Genomic DNA, 17,181 nt, shown 5'->3' on the forward strand with positions numbered 1-17,181 from the left:
TATGTATAACAATCATTTTGCTATACAGCAGGAATTCACACAACACCGTAAATCAACTACAGTTCTATAAAATAAAAATTTTTAAGTACAATTCCTAATTTAAATAAATAAACAAATAAATAAATAGAAGTATACATTCCTGGGATGAGATTACAGGGATACCAACCAGACACTGCCTGAAATTCCACCACTGTAGCTTCCACTTAGTTCTTTAAATATAGTACTTTGAGCTGTTCTAACAAAAACGCCCCTGAACAGAACACTTTACACTGATATGCATCGTTAAACCTTAGGTCACACAAAGGGAGCTGACAGCATGTCCGGAAAGAGTGGACAGGACACAGAAGACAAAACGAGATAGCCGACTTTCGGCACACCTAGGCTCTGAGCCTATCACAAGTCCCTGTCCCAAATTCCCTTTGTCCTCCACAACTTGGAGGAATTACTGAAATCACTCCTTGTCAAGAATAATTAACGTCAAGAAACACAAAAAGGATGGACTTCCCGGGTGGCACAGTGGTTAAGAATCCACCTGCCAACGCAGGGGACACGAGTTTGAGCCCTGGTCCGGGAAGATCCCACATGCCACAGAGCAACTAAGCCCTTGCGCCACAACTACTGAGCCTGCGCTCTAGAGCCCACGAGCCACAACTATTGAGCCTGTGTTCCTAGAGCCCATGCTCCGCAACAAGAGAGGCCACCGCAATGAGAAGCCCACGTACCGCAATGAAGAGTAGCCCCTGCTCGCTGCAACTAGAGAAAGCCCATGGGTGGCAACGAAGACCCAATGCAGCCAAAAATGAATAAGTAAATAAATTTTAAAAAGGAATACAAAAAGGAAACTACTGGGGCTTCCCTGGTTTCCAACCCAATAACCTAAGGCAAACGCTGTAAATGCCCACAGGGTCCCACAGATGGAATGCAGGGGCCTGATGAGCCTGTTCCCAGCTGAGGGCACAGACTTGAGTCCAGGCCAGGAGACCATGGCGGGTGGGAATGCGGCCCCAGCGTTGCTTGGTCACCTGACTTCTCAAGAGAAGTCACAAAGCTGGATTTTCAGGTTCATCACCTGATTTTTACGTAGTAGCAACTCACATAATATTTTAGATAACCGTGTACAGCTAAACAGGAAGTGGCTGCAAATCATACGTTATCTCAGGGAACTCATTTGCAAACTCAGAGTTTACATGCAGACTAAGAGTGGGACTAGACCTCATGGAGCACTGACACTGCACCCTCTTCCTGCCATGATCTTTGCTGTCCTCTGGGGGAGACCAAACCATGCCTTGCCAGCTCTGAGACCAAGAGAAGCACAGAAAGCAAGACAGGGCGGGCTACGTGCAACGTCTGCCTCCTGGGGCATCTTCACCTGTAAGATGAGGGGCTGGTTTAGCCCAGGGCTGCATCGGGAGGGGCACAATCTGGAGTGAGTGGAACACACTTGCCCGTAGAGAAGGGACAGCCACATCTTGGAGGCACACAATCGTCCCAGTCAGTGGACAGACCTGGGGTAGCAGGAGCTACCAATGTCTTAAAAAGAAGGCAAAAATACAGATTTTTCTGGAAAACCTCCGAATCATTAAATGTTGGCAACTAATTCAAATCCTATTCCAATATTGTATGAGCTGAATTCAGCTCATAGGGCCACCTCTTTGTAGCCCCTGGATCAGGACGTCTCCAAAGTTCCACCCAGCCCCTTAAACGTGTAATTCTCACAACTTCCCTGCAGCATTAACTTGACCCACTTTCTCATGTAAAGCTTTGAAAGAGGTGCTGTTGATTGCACGAGACTAGGAGAAAAATGACTAAACGAAATACAGTATCCTGGATCGGATCCTGGAATTAAAGGACGTTAGTGGAACAACTGGTAAAAATCCAAATGAAGTTGGCAGTTACAGTATTGTATCACTGTTAATTTCTTGGCTTTGGTAAGTTTACTACAGTTAAGTAAGCTGTTAACGTTAGGGAAAGCTGGGTAAATGCACATGGGAATTCTCTGAACTACTTTGGCTACTCTTCCATAAATCTAAAATAATCTCGAAATAAATTTTTTTTAAAAAACTCATAGAACTGTACCCCACCCAAAGTATTAACTTTATAGTACATTAATTTCTAAAATGAAATGTGTTTTTAAACTTGCTAGTAAGCAGAACCATGAGTTGCCTTGAATCTTCCCTCTGATAGACTAAGAGAAACCAGAACGTACCAGAACAGGTTCTGTCCTTTGCTTTATAGCGTCTGTGCAATAACCTGTGGGGCATGGAATCAATGGACTTTTACTAAGATAGCAAATGGCTGAATTTAGGTAATTATGATTAATTTGACTTGAGAACGTTGCCAAATTCTCAACAGCTTTTTGGTCTTAGAATACAAATTAACTTACAACAGGAGGACTAGAGACATGATTACCCAAACAAGAGAGGTAGAACCGAAGTAATAAATGAAAAGTTCTGGCATGGAATAATGCAAACTGCACAAAAGGCAGTGATCAGTGCCCTCTGGCAAATGAGGTAATTAACATAAATAACATACAGTCTATTCACATCTCACCCAGCATTTGAAACAGCAGGTTAGATTACAACATACTTACATCATCACATTTCCAACCAGCTCCTTTCAATCTTTCTTTGCTTTTGTAATAAGGCGGGATACATGGACAGAAATAAGCTGACATATTTCCAAATGTATAGAGAAAGCTGTACCATGAATGGGACGCACTGAAATCAACCAGCAGGAAAAGCTGTAGGAACTCTTTTCTAATTTGCATTCTGTCTGCCATTCCTATTATTACGGTCTTAAATCAATGGGACATATATAGTAAATATACTTAATAGAAAACATGAAATAAAATAATTAGTTTCATTAGTGCTTTGTGGCAAACAGATTTACAATAACTTTAAGCCACAAGAATGCCCAGAGCAAGAAATAGTCGTTCTTGTTTAACAAATATTTATGAGGCTCTACCACAAAGCAACCTATGCGCTCAGCCTCGGGAATAAGCAGTGAGCAGAACAAAGACCTCTGGTCCTGTGGAACTTACATTCTAGCAGAAGGGAGAAGAGACAAGGAATGAGATCAATAAATAAAATGTAGACTCTGTTAGATGATGCTAAATGCTAAGGAATAATAAAGTAAAGAAAGGAGACAAAGTGTTGGAGGGGTGTTGAAAGTTAAGGCGGGTGGTCAGAAAAGCAGGAAAGGCCTCACTGGACAAGTGACATTTGAGGAAAGACCTGAGGGATGTGAGGGAGCCTTGCCACATGGATACAGGGCGGGAAAGGAAAGGGAATTTCAGCAACTGCAAAAGCTCAGAGGTGGAAGCAGGCCCAGACTGTTTCAAGAAACAGTCAGGGGCTTCCCTGCTGGCGCAGTGGTTGACAGTCCGCCTGCCGATGCAGGGAACGCGGGTTCGTGCCCCGGTCCGGGAAGATCCCACATGCCAAGGAGCGGCTGGGCCCATGAGCCATGGCCGCTGAGCCTGTGCTCCGCAACGGGAGAGGCCACAACAGTGAGAGGCCCGCGTACCGCAAAAAGAAAAAAAAAAAAAAAAAAAGAAACAGGATGGATGAAGTGGAGAAAGTAAACGGGGGAAAGTAAAAGATGAAGTGAGAGAGGAATGGCGGCCTAGGTCACATAGTAGCTTACAGGTCACAGGAATGACTTTGGCTTTTCCTCTGAATGAGATGGAAAGAGGATTGACATGATCGGAGCACATCTAATAACAGACTAAAGGGGATCAGGCTGGAAGCAGAGAGGCCGGTTAGGACATTCCATTAATCCAGGTGAAAAATTATGGTGGCCTGGTCCAGCGTGATAGCGGTCAGATGATAAGAAATGGATTCTGAATACATTTTGAAGGATTTGGATTTGCTGATGGGGTGTGAGAGAAAGATAACTCAAGAATGACTCCAAATGTTTTGTCCTAAGTAAATGGAACAATGGAATGCTGTTCACTGAGATGGAAAGACTGGCGCTGCAGGTTGGTGTGGGAGGGGAGCAGCTTGGAGATAAGAGAATTAGGATTTCCTTTTTGGACAGTTACATTGTTTTTATTGTGGTTTTAAATTCAAGCAGTCGATTTTTTTTTTTCATGTGGGAATAGTTTTAATTGGCTAAATGCCCTAACTGAACACACTTCCCAAAATTATTAATAGCCACACCATTTTCATTAAAAACATTTCAAAACCAGAAGAACAAAAGAACTTGAAGTTTTGCCTTTTCCCCAAGGTTCATTAAACAGCTAAAAACAGAGCTGAATAGATAAATCACAAAATAATAACTAGTAACTAGCAATATTGAAACCTAGTTAACTCTCAGGTACCCAGATAATCAAGTTATCCAGAACAGTTTACTCACCAAACTCAATGGAGAAATGGCACTGAATGTATCGGTGGACTAGAAAATATTAGCAAAACATCTGTACGTTTCATGCAGTTGATTTTTATTCCAGTATTCCTGAACTTATATAATCAAAAAACAAGCTGACGGGATATTACTTCCAGATCCATTCAGAAAAGGCATTATCAGCCCTAGCTTTCATCACTGATTTACCTTTTCCAAAGCTCCTCCCCACATCCTACACCCCTCTCGGACCCTCCCTCCGAAAACATTAATGCTTCTCAGCAGTAGTAACTTTGACAAGATTCAAGCAATCAACAAGGCAATTTTGCCCCCAACCTGCCGTTTTTCCCCCCTCCCTTTTGCCCACACATCCTTGTGCGATCCCCACAAGATGCAGTTTCCCAGAAGGGATCCCCTAGAAATGATCACCCAGTGAAACAGACACCTCTCAGCACCCTTGAGGGGTTCCAAGGACATGTTATGTTTGAAATGCCTATTAGACACATCTGAGTATTGACGACCAGCAGGCAGGCAGATAAAGGGGGCCTGGGGTTCACAGGAGAGATCGGGGCTACAAATAAAAATGTAGCAATCTTCATCATACAGATGAGTTTTAAAGCATAAGCTAAACAGAGAAGAGATATAAGTGCCCTGAGGCACTCCATTTAGAGTTTGGGGAGATGAGGAACCAGCAAAGGAGGCTGAGAAAGACCAGCCAGAGAGGAACAAGGAAAACCAGGAGGGGTGTGTCCGGGCAGTCAAGTGGAGAATGTATTCAAGGGGGAGAATAATCGACCGTGTCAAATGCTGCTGTAGTTGAAATAAGAGGAGACTGGGACCACGGTGGACCGCAGCAGTTAAACGTCACTGATGACCTGATAAGAGCAGAGGCAGTGGAGTCCGAGTGAGGGGTAAAAACCCCAAGGTATGAGTTCCGGATAGAACGGGGCGGGGTTGGGGGCGGATAGCAATATTAGACGTGATGAATACAGATGACTCATTCCAAATGTTCTGTTGTAAGAGGAAGAGAAGAAATCGGCCAGTAGCTGGAAGCGAAATCAGAGTCAAGAGAGGATGTTTTTATTTAATGGGAAAAATAATAACTTGTATGCCTGTGGGAATTCAGTAGAGAGAAGAAAACTGATGATATAGGAGGGAAAGGAGACATTTTGGAGATGGAGATGGAAATGGGATGTTGTGCCCAAGGAGCTGGGGGCTCGGGCACAGACACAGGCAGGTGGTAGGTGTGGTGCAGGGAGCGTGTGGAAGTTCTCTTCCGATTGCTTCCATTTTTATTTTTATTTTTTAGTGAAAAAGGAAGTGGCAAAGAGTACAGAGACAATGGATGTTTGAAGAGCAAGTATAAAGTATGGGATGGTTGTCTAAGAGAGGGAGGGAATGAACAGACAGTGGCAACACGACATGACTGTCAGGTGACATCAAGGGCCCACCTGGCACTTGTGATCACTAACTTAGAGTGAGATGATCAATACAGTGGGGTATGGTTTTGTCCTGGCACATGTGGCTGCACAGGTGCAAGTACAGAGTAGGTGCAGAGCAAGAGATGGATTTAACCGGAATTGTGGTTTAGTCAAGCGAGAATGACACAGTGTGAGAGGGACAAGGGTGATGAGGGTGTAAGTAGTGATGAGAGTGGTTGATCAGGGAATTCAAGCTGGGAAAGGAGAGAAGTCAGGACTTGGGGTGAGGGTGGAACCGTGAAGAGGTGGTGGGTTCAATGAACTGAAGGTCCTGGTGGTCCAAGGACTGTCGAGGTTGGAGGTACCGCACAAGGCGAGCCAGAAGGATGGGAGTGGTGGTCAGAGTGGGGTGTCCAGAGACAGCTATGGAGGCACTGAGGTTACTGGTGATGACAGGACCAAGGGCATGACCCTGGGATAGAGTCACTGAGGAAGGTGGGAGACCACTCACGGGAGGAAATGAGGTTGAGAAGCTGAAGGATGAAGGGGTTGGGAGGATTACCAACATGAAGAGTGAAATTCAGGAGAACCAGCAAGAGTTGCGCTGGAGAGAGGCACAGTGAGCCAGAAACCGAGCCCTTCAGGGAACGAGGGGAGTGACTGCGTGGGGGTGCAGATGCCTGGCAAGGGATGGGGGGCCACACAGAGATCTGAGACACAGCAGGAGGCTTTCGGGAGGAGGGGACACAGCACAGAAACCTCGGAGAAAAAACCTTTTTTTTTTTTTTAATAAATTTATTTATTTATTATTTTTGGCTGTGTTGGGTCTTCGTTGCTGCACGCAGGCTTTTCTCTAGTCGCGGCAAGCGGGGGCTACTCTTCGTTGTGGTGCACGGGCTTCTCATTGCGGTGACATCTCTTGTTGCGGAGCACGGGCTCTGGGCACGTGGGCTTCAGTAGTTGCGGTACGTGGACACAGTAGTTGTGGCTCGTGGGCTCTAGAGCACAGGCTCAGTAGTTGTGGCGCACGGGCTTAGTTGCTCCGCGGCATGTGGGATCTTCCCGGACCAGGGCTCGAACCCATGTCCCTGCATTGGCAGGTGGATTCTTAACCACTGCACTGCCAGGGAAGCGTAGAGGATGCTACCCCATCCCTAACCGTGGTTCAAGGGTAAGGTTAAAAACCTGCAGCCACTTGAGAGGCCTGCAGGAGAAACAGTATTGTCAGGGGAGCCCCAGGTTTCCATAAAAGCAAGAAGGGGAAGGGGATGTCCACAGACAAGGTCAGGAAGTTGGGGATTTGCTGATGACTGACCCCGAGGGCACAGAGTGCACAGGGAGGGGGCTCCAGAGGGAGAGACAGGATTTTAAAAACTGAAGTAAAGAGTCAAATGACGATATGACAAAGGGATGAGGGATGCCTTGGGAGTCCAGGCTTCCTATGGTGACTGGCACAAACAGGAGTAGAAAGTGTGATGCGACTGGTCCTGATGCTGAAGGTAGAGAGTGATGGAGAGGCTGGCAGTGTGGAAGGGTCTTTCCAGGAGCAGAGAACTGGGGGTCCTATCTGACCCCTACTGAGGACGTTAGGGGTGCTGAGGAAGGTGGGGGGCTGCTGAGAAGATACAGACTTACTCCTCACTAATGGGCCAGTAGAGAGATGTTTTGTAAAATTAGCCTCTTCCGAAAAACGTGAAAATACTGACTTGACCTAACTATCCCAGCAATTACCTTAGATCCTTTATGTCTAGAAGTAAATGTAAATCCTCTAGAAACCACAATTCTGTGTTTTTTAAACTACCCAAGGGAACTCCCTGGCAGTCCAGTGGTTAGGACTCGGCATTTTCACTGCCGGGGCCCGGGTTTCATCCCTGGTCGGGGAACTAAGATCCCACACAAGCCACGTGGCCAAAAATATAAAATAAACTACCCCAAATTTCCTCAACTACGGGAGAACGAACATGAAAGCACATAAGGCTTCACAGTGACACACTCCCATTGGGTGCTATAAACATTCTAAGTTAAAGAAACATCCAATGATGTACACTTTTCCGCAAGCACCTACAATCTTATAAAACAATGGAACAAGGAGAAGCAGTGCTTAGGCCCTGAACTCTTTAGGATTCTTAGAAGGAAACTGTGTGCTTATTTTACGTCTGGAAAATAAGATTAGACAGATAGTCACATCATATTTCCTGACAAGATTATTAGGGTTCGGTGGCCACAGTAACCAGGGAGCCACGTGCAGAGCTGGAGGAGGAGGAAAGTTAGAGGGCATCTTTTTCAAAAAGAATAAATGACATACTTTCAGAGCAGGTAAGAATTGCTAAAGGCCCTGTAGTTGGATCCTTCACCCAAAGGGCCCTAGAAGATATAAAGTTTTTACATGTAGAGAAACTATAAGAAATGCTCTTTTGAAATTTCACATCATCCGAAGAGAAAAATAAGGTAAAAATGAAACTTCTTAGGCACGAGTTGAGAGATGTTGGAAAACTTACCAGTAATAATAAATAAAATAAAGATTTCAAGCTTAACTACAAAGAACAGAGACATATCCTTAGTACTTAACTAGATGCCGAGCACTTTCTTTTCACTTAATCCTCACAACAATTCCATTTCTTCGGTTGAGCAGTCAAAGAAGTAATCAAGGTTACATAGTTGGCCCTTTGGATCAGAGGGTTCCACATCCGCAGATTGAACCAACCACAGATCGAAAATATTTGAAAAAAAAATTCCAGAAAGTTCCAAAAAGCAAAACTCGAATTTCCTGCACTCTAGCAACTATTTATACAGCATTCACATTGTATTATGCATTATAAGTAATCTAGAGATGATTTAAAGTATGCAGGAGGGTATGCATAGTTATATACAAATATATGCCCATTTTATATAAGGAAGGTGAGCATCTTGGATTTCGGTATCCTTGGGGGGTTCTGGAACCAATCCCCTCGCGGATACCGAGGGATGACTGTAAGTTCCAGAGCTGGGATTTGAACCCCGGTGAGCCCAGCCCCCAAACCTGCCCTGCATCTAGAGACTCTCGGGATGGCCCGGTATCCATGACAGCTGTAGTCAGGTTATCAGTCCAGATGAGCGTCTAGCCTGCCTGTCACCAAAAGCTGACGTGAGAAAGTCACCCTCATCCTCTCTGAACCCGAGTTTCCTCATCTGGAAATGAGATTAAATAACCTCTTCACAGAGGGAAAACCAAAGATCCAAATAAGTCTCTGGCCTAGTCTTATACATACAAAGTCATGTTCTTAGAAACAGGTCAGGGGAACCCTTAATGGTCTCATCACCTCCTGGTGTTTATATCGCGTCTGAGACATCCCCGTGCCGAAGTCTCATCCATCTTACACCTGAATTCTTCCAAGTGCGGGTTACTCACCAGCCAATGAAGAAAAACACTTTAACTCCAGACAATTAAACTCTGTCCCATTTAATGTCCTTTCTCTGACTCTAGTTGTATACGACGCACTCATTCAGAGCAAGTCTGGATACTCAGGAAGCTCTAAATATTGGAAGATACCAGCTCCTTTGAAGAAGAGCTTCGCAACCTTTTCCACACCTGCGCCCCCCTCCACCTGTCAGGCACTGTCTTCTGCTCTCCACGTTCCCTAAAGATCGCAGGCATGGATGAACAACCTCCAGCCCAAATGTCCTCAGGACGCTGGGAAGGCATTCTGTTAGGCTAAGAGGCTTAAATTCATTTAGAAAAACTAGATCTTTCTTATTACTTCCCCAACACATTGTTAACATCCTGGATTTTTAAATATGTATATAAAAGATAGACCAAAAAGAAAAGATAATAGGAGGTGAAGGGTTATGCTCCATCAGTACACACACCCTCCATCAGTTCCGTTCAGATGCAGCTTTTATTTTCTTCTGGCTCTGAGCGCTCCTTTGACAATATTTTATCGTCCATAGCATCTTCTGCAAGTCTCACATCTCTCTAGAATCAGAGAGCCTCGAGTCACACCCCCGCTACTTAACTAGCTGTGCAACCTACAGCACTACCTAAAAGCTCAGTGCCTCAATTTACTCATCTGTAAAACGGCAAAATAACAATGACATCAACCTCATAAAGTTCTAGTGAGGTCAAATAAGAACACCTAGTGCCTGGCACAAGTATGTGAACATTAGCTACTATCACTGCGGTTCCCCTTGACTGTCAGGCCTCTGTTTTTTGTGTACTTCCTTTTAAGATCTAAGTTCATCAGGAAACTGCCACATTGTCATACTTCTTCCTTCTGGTACTTTCCCCTTATCTTCTATGAAGGATTCATTTATAAATACACAGTCAGAATTAAAACATCTGAGAGTTTCCTACCTTTCCCGACATCTGGAGTATGATCACTTAGCAATTCTTATTCAACATTTTTTAAAACAATAGCTCCCTTACAGTCTCTCCAGCATTCATTTTGGAGGCTGAGTCTACTGACTCACCACCTTGTACGCAGGGGGCGTTTGGATCTCTCCTCCTAGTGAGTGGCTGGTTCGTGGTCTTCTGCGGATCCATCCAGTCTTTCATCTATGTGACCAATGCCCCCTGTGGTCAATGGCACACATGTTAAAGACAGATGGCTGGGGTCTGAGGTTCAATCTGAAGTTGTGGAACAAAGCTACACTAATTGGCCTATCTGGGAATTAAACCTCTGGTCTTTGGCCTTTTTAAGTATCATACATAAACCAACAGGCCCATATTCTTGGCCTCCAGACAAAAGCAATAAATTCTCGTGGACTGTTCTTAGTCGTTTGTAAAGTTCTACAAGTGGAGGATCTGTCAGATAACGAATATTCTACACTCAAAATGTTGTGACATAAACACTGGTTCAAAAATAGCAATTGTTACAAAAGACATTAAGCTACACATTGAACACTGAAGACTTAAATGGCAGCTGACTTTAGAAGTAAGGAGAAACCTTCTGCTTCTTCACTACGGAGCTTGAAAAACAAATGACCCTCCCAAGGAAGGTCTGCCCACCTGGGTTAGTTGGGGAGAGAATCAGAGGCTCAGTCCAATTTCCATTTTAATGCTATTTAGAAAGTGGTCTCTGCCTGTGGTAAGGCTAAAGAAAACATCTTAAAAATATAAGTAATGAATCTATAAGGAGGGGAAAGTAATAAGGAACCAAACAAATAATGAAGTTGACAGTTTCCTTGAGTCTGACAACAACGCAGCCTAAGTGGGCATGATGTTGGAACCTTGGAAACTGGGAAGGGAGCGTCTACAGCCAATTCTTTCTTAATAACATCACCATCACCTCCACCATTCACTGATCATGTGCCAGTAAATGTGCTAAGAGTGTTCATGCCGTACCTCATCAATCTTTATACAAACCCCAATGGTAGAGATTACTGAGGTTTAACAAGGGTAAGTAACATGCACAAGGTCGCACAGAACAGGGCTGGGACTCAAACCGCAAAGCCTCTCCATGCCCTTAACTACTGCCTTCCAACTAACACCAGCATCCCTGCATCTGGCCTCCCACTTCCCAGCCAGAGACAGACCCAACTCTGAAGAGAACAGAAACTTCCATTTGGTGGCTTTACCAGTACTGGACACCATGGTCCCAAAGGCCACCGATTTGTCTATGGCCACACTGCTAGGAGCTGCTGCTCTGTTCAAGAAAGACCATCTGAAAGATCTACTACCTGAATATCCACCACACGGGGAAGAATAATGAAAACCGGACAGACTCCATGATAGGAATCAAAGTAAAGCCCAGAAAAGAAGCAGGCAGGTTGCATAAAAGGTAAAGGGTTTCCTGCCCCAATATTACATTAAGAAAATAACCTCCTGACAGGGAAAACTCCATGAATCCCGGTGAAAGGAAGCAGAGGGAGATGGAGGTGAGAAGTAGAGGGAGGTGGATATGGGGAAAACCAAACTCTACCTTCGTATGCTAGCTAGAAGCCAGCCAGGAAAACTCAGACTCAAATGACTTCCCAAGAAGGTTCAAACAGCTAAGGAGGGGAAAACGTTTTCCCCTCCCAGGCCAAGCTTAAGAGATTGTGGGTGTGTGCATGGGGGAGGTGGTAGGCCCCTATTTATAACAAGGGCAACGTCTTCATTTTCACCCCCATCAGTTGGTTGTGGTCGTTTTATTTTATTTTATATTGGTGGGGGAACAAACGGGAACTTGGGTAGGAAAAAAATAATTAACAAAGGAAATTCTGTAGTTTGTTTTTCATTCATGGAATATACAAATTCCATCAAAACTATTACACCCCTTAGGGACTCTCTATGGGAGGAGTAACGCTGGTGGAAACTCAAATTCTGAAACAGTGGGATCACCCTTTAACTTTCAGCATAGAAAACATGTGCTGATCCTTTTCATTTTAAATAACTTTCAAAAGACAAAAATAGCACAGCCCAAGAAGTAAGATTTAAGTGTGAAATCCCTTCATAACAACAACTCATTCATCAAAATAGCTGTTAAAACCCAATCAATGGGGCTTCCCTGGTGGCGCAGTGGTTGAGAGTCCGCCTGCCGATGCAGGGGACACGGGTTCGTGCCCCGGTCCAGGAAGATCCCACATGCCGCACAGCAGCTGGGCCCGTGAGCCATGGCCGCTGGGTCTGCGCGTCCGGAGCCTGTGCTCCGCAACGGGAGAGGCCACAGCAGTGAGAGGCCCACGTACCGCAAAAAAAAAAAAAAAAAAAAAAAATCAATGGCCCACTCACTCACTGGAAAAGTGCTAAATACAAAGATTTCCTCAGAATAAAATTCTCTGAACTGGTCTTCTAAAATAAGTGCAGCGATTTATATCTGCTCATAGATAATGACATAGTGACAAAACTATTACCAAAAGTATAGACTCTCCTAATAAAAGTAGTCAAGAAACAGAAAAAGGACCACCTTTTTTCTGTAAAACTAATATGTAAAGGCAGAACTACTAGGAAAATCAAGGGACTATGCCTGCCTCTATTCTCATCAGATACACAGAAAATGAGGACCGTGGCTCTTTCCCTGCTGCCGCGGAGTTGCACAGAGGCGGAGGCTCGGTGCGCTCAAGATTCGGTTCCACCCTTAACCCACCACCATGGCCCCATGGCTGAGGAAGTCTTAACGTAATGGACGTTACGACTGCTCTGCAAGAGGTGCTGAAGACCGCCCTCATCCAGGACGGCCTAGCACGTGGAATTCGCGAAGCTGCCAAAGCCTTAGACAAGCGCCAAGCCCATCTCTGCGTGCTTGCATCCAACTGTGAGGAGCCTATGTATGTCAAGTTGGTGGAGGCCCTTTGTGCTGAGCACCAAATCAACCTGATTAAGACTGAGGACCACGGGCTTCCCTGGTGGCGCAGTGGTTGGGAGTCCGCCTGCCGATGCAGGGGACACGGGTTCGTGCCCCGGTCCGGGAAGATCCCACACGCCGCGGAGCGGCTGGGCCCGTGAGCTATGGCCGTTGAGCCTGCGCGTCCGGAGCCTGTGCTCCGCAACGGGAGAGGCCACAACAGTGAGAGGCCCGCGTACCGCAAAAAAAAAAAAAAAGGTTGATGACCACAGGAAACTAGGGGAATGGGTAGAGGCCTCTGTAAAACTGACAGAGAGGGAAAACCCTGTAAAGTGGTCGGTTGCAGCTGGGTGGTGGTTAAGGACTATGGCAAAGAGTCTCAGGCCAAGGATGTCATCGAGGAGTACTTCAAACGCAAGAAATGATCAAATTAAAAAACTGGGCTCTTGTTCCTCATATCTGGTTTTTTATTTGGGGCAGGAAAGTAAGGTCCCTGTTAATGAAGGACAAAAGATATTCATTGCAAAATAACTGGCAGCATGCTATCTGTCTCCTGGTTTCTAAGTGAAAGGCTATTCTCCCAACCAGTAAGTAACTTCAGTGTTGGCAAGTAGAAGAGCCCAGCAAAGACAGGCTTACAGTAAGGTATTGTTGACAGTCAGGGCTTCTTGGGTGTGGACATTTATCACAACTACAACAAGGCCAGCCTAGAACCTAGAGAAATGGGTTGAGGCTAGTCAAGCATGGGTGTCAATAACTTAAAATCCTAAGCTGGATTGGATTTAGGCTGTGGGACACTAGGAGGTACATGAAGTCCAGGTGCATTTATGCACGTGCCCATCAGGGAAGGTCAGGGTGCCTTAACCTTTATTTACCTAAATATTAGGCACAGAAACAAGATGTGCTTCCATGTATTCTATTCCCTCTAGAATCTCAGTAGGGAGACGTAATGGTGACCCGTGTACTTCAAGCCTGGATCGAGTTGGGTTTGTTGGTATGAGTATGAAATGTTGAGCCAGGTAGGACTAATGGAAGTCTTAAAACTGGAATCCCTTGTAAATTGCCAACTGGGGTGCTTTGAGTTTCTCTCCCCTGGTTTGCCAGTCTTACTATACAGTTACAGGACACATGTGAAGGGAAAGTGAATTGCTTTTTTTTTTTTTTTTTTTTTTTTTTTTTTTGGCGGTATACGGGTCTCTCACTGCCGTGGCCTCTCCCCTTGCAGAGCACAGGCTCCAGACGCGCAGGCTCAGTGGCCATGGCTCACGGGCCCAGCCGCTCCGCGGCATGTGGGATCTTCACGGACCGGGGCACGAACCCGTGTCCCCTGCATCGGCAGGTGGACTCTCAACTGCTGCACCACCAGGGAAGCCCTCAGTTTGCTTTTAATTCTCATTTCTTTATATCATCATTGGCTTAACATTTTGAGTCCCTATACTGTATTTGGTGCTGTTTGAGTCTGCTGATGCAGTGGAAAAACCATATTTTTGTTTGAAAAAAGAAAAGAAAATGAGGACTGTGCTTTGACAACCCTTGCAAAATAGTCTCCCAGGGGACAAAAGTCCTAGGGACAGAACGCATCAGTGTACAGCCACAGCCAGTGGGGTACCCTCCTATCACGTTAAACACTACTGAGTATTTGTAACTATAATAACCTTCTTTACACACGAAGACCTTGTGGTTAAAGAAGTGTTTTTTAATATCTTTACTGAGTCAAAATATTAGTCACCAAACGAAAGTTTTCAAAAACTCTTCACTACATCATGTCCACTCTGAGCAAATAACACTCTTTGTTACAAGCACATTTTCGAGTATTTTGTTTCACAGTGGAACAAAGGAATCACTCACTGGGCTGTCCTCATTCGCGGCTGGCCTCATTCAGTTCACTTGAAGAACCTCTGACCCATCACCACCACGATCGCCTCCCCGCCCCCCCCCCACCGCCTTGTGTTTTCTCTATGGCACCTTTCAGAGAATAACTCCACTCAGTTCAAATGTCAATGATGCCATTATGGGCATGGAACCTTTTAGAGGATGTGGACTGCTTATACCATTGTGTGACTGGACAACTGACTTGACATTCAGTTTTTCAGAGGTGGTCCAGATCTCAGTTTCCTTCCAGCTTCCTTAAAATAGAGGTGAGATCATCAAGGTCAGAAGAAAGGTGTCCAGTTACTATAATACCAATGAATAAACAGAAACGTAAAAAATAAAGAAATTAAGACCCTTAGCTCATGAATGTTATTTGGGTTTTAAATAGTTGTGGAGAAATGAGACCAAGTGCAAATATATTGGAGTGAATATACTGGACACTGAGCCATCAATACCTGAATCTTGAACGGATATATGGTTGACTCACAGCAAGACGTTCATTAACTCAGAAGTGGAAATGCATAATAAGGAGGTAGAGAGATGTATTTGAATAGCTCTACATTTTTTTAAAGGCACAAATCATGATAAGCATTTGTCTCTTTAAACTTTATGACATCATAATCCAGCACAATGACTGCCTTTACAAAGAAGCACTTCACTTACTAGAGCAGGCATACAGTTTATTTAAACATGATAGTTTTTACATCCAATCTATACACTGTCTTTTAAAGGGCACCTGTACCAACACTACAAATCTGTTAGTGAACGAACAGAATTTTCAAAAGGCACCTCTAAATGACTCCCGAGTCTGAGGAAGATACAGATATTAAAGCTTATATCTATACCTTGCTCCTAAAAGGATGCATCTAAAACAGTGATTGAAATAAATCTCTTCTGGAACACAGCTGGGCATAACTTGACAAACATTGAAATAGGTGCTCTGTTTACTGATTGTTTCAGTTGACTCCTTCAGATAGGCAACATTTACTGAGTGCCTACCAGATACCGTGCACTATGAAAGGGGCTTGAGGGTATAAAAATGGAATGAGAGTAGTTTTTTACTCTTAATAAAAACCAATAATAATAATACTAGATTGAAAATATAAATAATAATCAATAGGACTTAAGCATAGGTGCTTTCATGAGTGGTTTACATGCATTAACTCATTTATCCTAAAAACAATCCTAGGAGATAACCATTTTACAGGTGACAGAGCTGAAGCACAGAAAGGTTAAGTGACTTGTCCAATGTCACACAGCATGGAGCCAGTACAGCACGGGTCTGAACCCAGGCCACCTGGGACTACAGTCCACACTCCCCACCATCATGTTGTACTAAGTTGCTCACAGGCTGATGGGAAGGAAGGTGGCTGCATCTGGAAAGCTTTCCTGGAGAAACACACACAGGAGCCGAGTCCTGAAGGATGAGGTGGATGGAATGGGGAGAGGGAGGCATTTCGGTCAGAGGTTAATGCTACCTAAGAGCACAGAGGCAAGAAACCTCTTCTCATCCACAGAGCAAGTAGTTGCTAAAGCTGGGACTAAGGATGCACACAACAAGGGGCAGGAGACGTGGTTGGAGAGGGAAGCAGGGGTCAGAGAACAACACCTGAAACCTATGGGCGGGAAGGGGGTGAGTGAAGGGTTTTTCCTTCTGGGAATACCGAGGATGGGTGGAAGGGGGGTGAACTAGGAAGCAAGGAGGCAAGTTGAGAAGCAATTCAAGAGAAAAGTGATGAGGATCTAATGGAGGTGGTGGGAATGGTCAAGCGACCAACGACCACAGCAACACGACAGCATGGAGATCCGCCAGGAATAATTTAGACATGCACAGTCTTCATGTAAAAGATGTGCATATCTTCCATATAACATGACTTTAATTCCCTGTAGGTGATGTGGCAACCTAGAGATCATAAACAAAAATAAAGATGCCAACACGAGGCGAGGGAAAGAGCACTGCACATGAACCCACGGAGCACGGCTTCAGGCCCCGCTCTGCCACCACAGCGGGGTGACTGCGACAGCCCACGTGGCCACTCGCTGCTCACTTCTCTGTAATCAGCCCAGAAATGAGCTATACGTCTCCTTCTCGTTGAGTCTCTGCCCGCCATTTCTCAGCGGAGGCGTGTCAGAATCAGTAAAATGCTTCACCCTACTTCTCTATTAGCTTATTTTCAACAAGTGTTTACAACAAACACAGCTTCACAAAAATCACGAAGATTAAAAATAAGAGTACAACCACACTCGCAGAAAATAGATCTCTTTAACAGACGTTGCATCAAAATGGAAATGCCTGATGACACTGT

The 17,181-nt window shown here is 44.8% G+C and overlaps 1 protein-coding gene and 1 pseudogene across 3 annotated transcripts in view; one reads left to right on the forward strand and one right to left on the reverse strand.

Moving 5' to 3' along the window:
• CARMIL1 (capping protein regulator and myosin 1 linker 1) overlaps positions 1–17,181 on the reverse strand; it is a 317,501-nt gene that overhangs the window by 252,733 nt on the left and 47,587 nt on the right. The window lies entirely within an intron of this gene.
• Positions 12,841–13,428, forward strand: LOC136129487 (small ribosomal subunit protein eS12-like; annotated as a pseudogene).

The sequence above is a fragment of the Phocoena phocoena genome, chromosome 10 (genome assembly GCF_963924675.1).
Source record: "Phocoena phocoena chromosome 10, mPhoPho1.1, whole genome shotgun sequence".
Taxonomy (NCBI): Eukaryota; Metazoa; Chordata; class Mammalia; order Artiodactyla; family Phocoenidae; genus Phocoena; species Phocoena phocoena.